We start from the raw sequence: 5,793 nt of genomic DNA, 5'->3' as shown, positions 1-5,793 counted from the left end.
ACCCTGGGACCATGACCTGAGCCGAAGGCAGAGGCTTTAACCCACTGAGCCACCCAGGCGCCCCATGTCTCAACTTTCTAATTACTTTAGTGATCTACATCTGTATGAAATGTGGATTTTATAACATTTATCTCGCCACTTTGAAGAGTTCAAATAGTCTATGTGTCAGGTTGTCAAAGGAAAAGAATGAACAGACAGAAGTAAATTACTTTATCAGTCAAAGTTCTCGGTTACAAGCATTAAAAACTCTGTCTATTTTAAGCAGAAAAGGAGTTTATTAGAAGGATATTGGGTATCTCATAGAATCAGTGTGAGGACTTGAAAAGGAGGCTCAACAGATAAGCAGGAATCGGGAATTACCACCCAAGGGCACAGCTGAGGGCCAGTCAGGAGGTCTGTTGGGGCCGTCCCACGGCCACGGACTTCTGCCACTCCTGGAGATGGATTCCACATTGTCTCCTCATTCTCGTCTCACTTGCTGAAGACTCAGATTCTCGGGTGACAGCAACCTGCAGGCGGGTCCTACTGCAGGTGTCGGGGGCGTTGGAGAGAAGAAGGCAGAGGAGGGGAGCAGGTATCTGGCTTTCTTCAGCTGCTGTGGAAAATGGTAAGACCTTGCCCCTAGCCAACTCAGATGATAGGACTCTTTCCAAAATAGGAGGGGAAGTGGGATATTGGGCCATAATTTCAAAAACGACTATGCCCCTCCCCCTGTAATTGTTCACCCATATCTCTATGAACTTCAAATTTCCATAATTGAGTGCCACTGCTCTTTTTTTTTATTTTTTTGAGTTGGCTGGGTACAGTATACTTTATTGATGATACATGACAAGGTAGGGCTCCCCAAGCCCCTCCCCTTCTTCAGGGGGTCTGGGATGGAAGTAGTGGAGGTTGGGAGATTCTCAGTGTTTTGGGGGATAAGTTGGGGCAGGGATTCCCCAGCAGCTGAGGGCCTCTCTCTTCCTCTTGCTCTAGTTGGGGCTGGTGGTTCAGGGAGCTCTTACTCCCTGGAGGCCATGTGGACCTAAGGTCCACCATCTGGTTGCTGTAGCCAAATTCATTGTCATACCAGGAAATGAGCTTGACAAAGTGGTCATTGAGAGCAATGCCAGCCCCAGCATCAAAGGTAGAGGAGTGGGTGTCACTATTGAAGTCTCCAGGTGACCAGGAGACAACCTGGTCCTCAGTGTACCCCAAGATGCCCTTAAGGGTGCCCTCTGATGCCTGCTTCACCACCTTCTTGATGTCATCATATTTGGCAGCTTTCTTCAGGCAGCAGGTCAGATTCACAACAGACTCGTTGGGGTTGGGGACACGGAAGGCCATGCCAGTGAGCTTCCCATTCAGCTCAGGGATGATCTTGCCTACAGCCTTGGCCGTACCAGTGGAAGCAGGGATGATGTTCTGGGCAGCCCCTCGGCCGTCACGCCACAGCTTCTCAGAAGGGCCATCCACAGTCTTCTGGGTGGCAGTGATGGCATAGACAGTGGTCATGAGTCCCTTCACAATGCCGAAGTTTTCATGGATGACCTTGGCCAGAGGAGCCAAGCAGTTGGTGGTACAGGAAGCATTGCTGACAATCTTGAGGGAGTTGTCATACTTCTCATGGTTCACACCCATCACGAACACGGGGGCGTCAGCAGAAGGAGCAGTGATGATGACCCTCTTGGCCCCACCCTTCAAGTGAGCCCCAGCCTTCTCCATGGTGGTGAAGACCCCAGTGGACTCCACAACATACTCAGAACCAGCATCGCCCCATTTGATGTTGGCGAGATCTCGCTCCTGGAAGATGGAGATGGACTTCCCTTTGATGACAAGCTTCCCGTTCTCAGCCTTGACTGTGCCGTGGAATTTACCGTGGGTAGAATCATACTGGAACATGTAGACCACGTAGTTGAAATCAATGAAAGGGTCATTGATGATGACAATATTCACTTTACCAGAGTTAAAAGCAGTCCTGGTGACCAGGCGCCAAATATGGCCAAATCCGTTCACTCCGACCTTCACCATTGTGTCTCGGGCACGCGGCTGGCACTGCACCTGAAGATGCGGCTGTCTGTCGAACGGGGAAGAGCAGAGAGCGCCACTGCTCATTTAACAAAAATTTCTTCCTTTCCAGTTATGGTTCTGTTTTCTGGCAAGAGCGGGACATGCTGGGTCCCACTCTGACATTTCTCCAGCAAGGTATACAGTACCTTCTTGAACATAATGTCTCCCATGAATGATCTTTAACTTTCGTTTATTCCACATTCACGTGGGAGGTAGCTGTCTCTGGGAGTGAAGGGTTTATGACAGGTCTTATAGGGATGTGAAGCTTCTGAGGAATGGGAGTATGGGTAGAATTTTTACCCTGGCTCTTACCCTGAGAGGCAGCATAGGAAGCTCGTAAGAGGAAAAAACTAGTTTTTTCCTGTTTATTATTGTCCTTCACGTAGGAGACATTCTTCTTGTGGTTTCCCAGCACACAGTGATTCCCATTTTGGGGGAATAGCTCCCAAAAACCCAGAGGGGGCTTCGAGAGACCATGTCTTTGTGAAGTGACCTCATAACACCATAACCTAGCCATTGCCATGGAAGTAGGCACTTATCCCATAAAGAGCCAAGTATTACTTACCAAGAATTTAAAAATTAGATCAGAGATATACAGACTTGAATGTATTAACAGGAAAAGCCAGCTGCCATCACAAACCATCCCCAGATCTCTTTGGCTGTACCTAGCCAAGATTTGGCTGGGTTTTTGTTGGGCAACTTTTCACAAAGTGACTCAGGGACCTAGGCACCCTTCACAGAGGATTTCACTGGATTCTTTTCATACCACTGGGAAACAAGGGAAAAGAGAGAATTGTGTGGCAGTTTTCAGGAGTCAACAGAAAAGGGACACGTAGTGCTTCTGCTAACATTCTAATGGCTAGAAATAATCACAAGGCTACCCCAATAGGCAAAGGAGCTGGGAAGTGTCGTCTAGCTGGTGTAAGCAGGAAAAAGAGGAAATAGCTTCAGTGAGTGTCTAGCCAGCGTGCTGCGTGGGGAGATGGTAAAACCGAGCCGCGCTCTGGGGAGATGATCTACCAAGTCCTGCTGCTGAGGTCCCTTCAGCATTTTGGCTTCTCTTCCTCTAATGTGATTAATCAACACCTTCTTGGACCCACTAAAATATTGCAGTATCTGCCCGATACACATCTTCCTATGTTCAGGGTAGCCAGATATGTTTACGTGTGTACAAGATGGTGTGTCCATAAGGACAACAACTTCAGCATTTTTTAATCACAAAAGATTGGACATCTCAAATATCCATAGGTGATTACTCAAAGAAATTAAGGTACTTGCAATTCTTTGTGCCTTAAAACAGACTAAATTATTTTTTTAGACCTGGTAGAAAGCGTTTATTTCCCCTTTGCCTTCTACTTTAGCAAGGCTGACCCAGAACCTGCTTTCACTAATCTGGGGGAAGTTAAGGGTTGGGAAAAGAATAAGGTAAACTGTGGAATTGTCAAAATATACCCATGAGGAATAAAACTTGAAAAGTTTTGAGGAATACAAAATTGCATCTAGGATTCTTCAAAGAAGAATTTTGCCCCGCACATGCTAAGAACAGATACTGATGCTAATTGAAAATTAGTGTCATCTCACATAAGCCCAGTGTCTTATGTCTTGCCCTCGTGCTGTACAGCTTGATGAAGGGTGTTAGGTTTAAAACAAACAAAGCAAAATGTGGACCAAGTTCATAAAGCAGCCCCCAAGATGAAATTTAGATGGCAATAGCTGAATATAAGCTCCAAATTTTAAAATCGTCTTACATTTTTGTAGTTTGTGTTTATGTGAAAACACTTGGGTCTGTCGGAACCAAATATAAGAGCAGAAACAGTTACATGGGGTGTGTATTTAGCAAGTGTGGGTATAGAATCTCAGATCCCTGTTACATTTTAAAGGCTTTATTTTCCTAGCTTATAAATCAAGGTCAACTGCCCTAAACTTTGGAAGTCTCAGACCATTCTGAAGAAGCAACTTCTTCATATGGGCCATGGAATCCAAAGTCCAATGAAAATAGAGTTGCCAGAGAAGATCTCAAATAGAATAGTTTATAGAAATCTCAAATAGATAAGCTTATAGAAATCATACTCATTTTAAATTAAGAGAATCAAGTTATTAGCAATGGTCTACTGAAAAATCGGGAAATATTTCTTGCCAGTGTAAAACTGAAAGTTAGTCCATCCTGCATTCAATGTGTCATTTATCTGAATTCAGTTTAATTTGCAATTTATTTTATTTAATTGCCTTTGGATAAACCGTACACACTCCCTCAACACTTTCTCACACATTATCTCAATAGAAGGAGAAACACTCTATTTCTATTCAAATCTGAAATTAGACAAGGACAGTCCTTTCACCACTAATACTTAACATTGTTCCAAAAATTCTAGCAAGTACAATAAAACAAGATGAAGAAACCACATGTATAAATAATGAAGAGGAGACAAAATTTTTATTATTTCCTGTTGATGTGATTGCCTACCTAGAAAGACTAAGAGAATCAATTGAAATGCTATTAAAACTAATAAATGAATTCAGTAAGGAAGCCAATTGCCAAAGATTATGAGGTTCCAAAAACAGTGAACAGGGTAAAGTGTGTAGGCAAAATCACAAAATTCTCCAAATTGTCCCCAAGATACTGTATACATGGAGATTATATATATAAGTCTATGCACTATATCTGTGTAGATGTATAATACATACAGTATTTGCAGAGTATGTATGTAAAACAATTTAACAGTACTCATTTTTTCATGGCATAACTAATATTAGGGTATATTATTATAGACATATATGCTGTATTTCTACCATAGACAAAGAAATCAATAACTTTCTTATATTGCTAGTTGGGAATTATCTTTTTTTAGAAGTTCCATTTACAATAGCAACTAAAAATAATTAAGGGTTTATGCCTTGGTTGGGGTTTCCCTAGAAGCTAACCTTGAGACAAAGACAGAGACAAAGGTAGAGTTGTTTACTGAAGAGTGATCCTGGGAACCTAGTCTGAGAATGAGCAAGAGAGACAGAGAGGGGAAAAAAGTAGAAGTGTATCATCCAGTTAGTGTTTTCTGGGAAGGTTAGAGGCTCATCCCACTGGGTCCCTCTGGGGGATGGCATGAACATATATCCAGGGACTTGAACTCCAGATTTCCAGCTGGCCTTGCCAGCAGGCTTAGGGTGCTCTTATGGGCAGAGAAGACCCCTTGTACAAAAGATCTCTCGTCTCGGGGAGGTCCAGCCCTTGCTTGGCACATCGACAGGAATGCCTAAGTCATTTGGTAGGCAGGGCACTGGTGGGGCCTATCACACGTTAACCTAAAAAAGAATGGGACCTATACATAAAACCATACATTTTTACTGAGACTCACAAATTTACAAGCTTAAATGGAGAGATGGACATTGTCCCTGGGGGGAAAGACTTAATAATGTTAAGATTTTAGTTTTCTCCAAATTAAACTATAAATCAAATATAATTCCGACTAAAATTCTACTGGGTCTTTTTTTTTTTTTTTTAAGGTTTTTTTTTCAGGTAGGGAAAACATGAGTAAGAATAGTTTAAAATGTTTGAAAACTTTCATGGAGTCAATACTACCCTTGAAAATCCTTTAAATAATGAGAGCATATTGACTTTACCAGATAATAAAAGAATGGCCCTGGGATAGGGATAGACAGACAAACAAAGGGAATATTTTAAAGATTACGGGAACATACTCAAATACTCATTAGCACATAATATATATGCCAAGTGACATTTCAAATCAT

The 5,793-nt window shown here is 42.6% G+C and overlaps 1 pseudogene; it reads right to left on the bottom strand.

The window, feature by feature from the left end:
• Positions 1-916: 916 nt before the first annotated feature.
• Positions 917-2,089, bottom strand: LOC116588102 (annotated as a pseudogene).
• Positions 2,090-5,793: the final 3,704 nt, after the last annotated feature.

Source organism: Mustela erminea, chromosome 4, assembly GCF_009829155.1.
Source record: "Mustela erminea isolate mMusErm1 chromosome 4, mMusErm1.Pri, whole genome shotgun sequence".
Classification (NCBI taxonomy): Eukaryota; Metazoa; Chordata; class Mammalia; order Carnivora; family Mustelidae; genus Mustela; species Mustela erminea.
The sequence above is the reverse complement of the archived record's forward strand: the minus strand, read 5'-3'. Positions and strand labels throughout refer to the sequence as shown.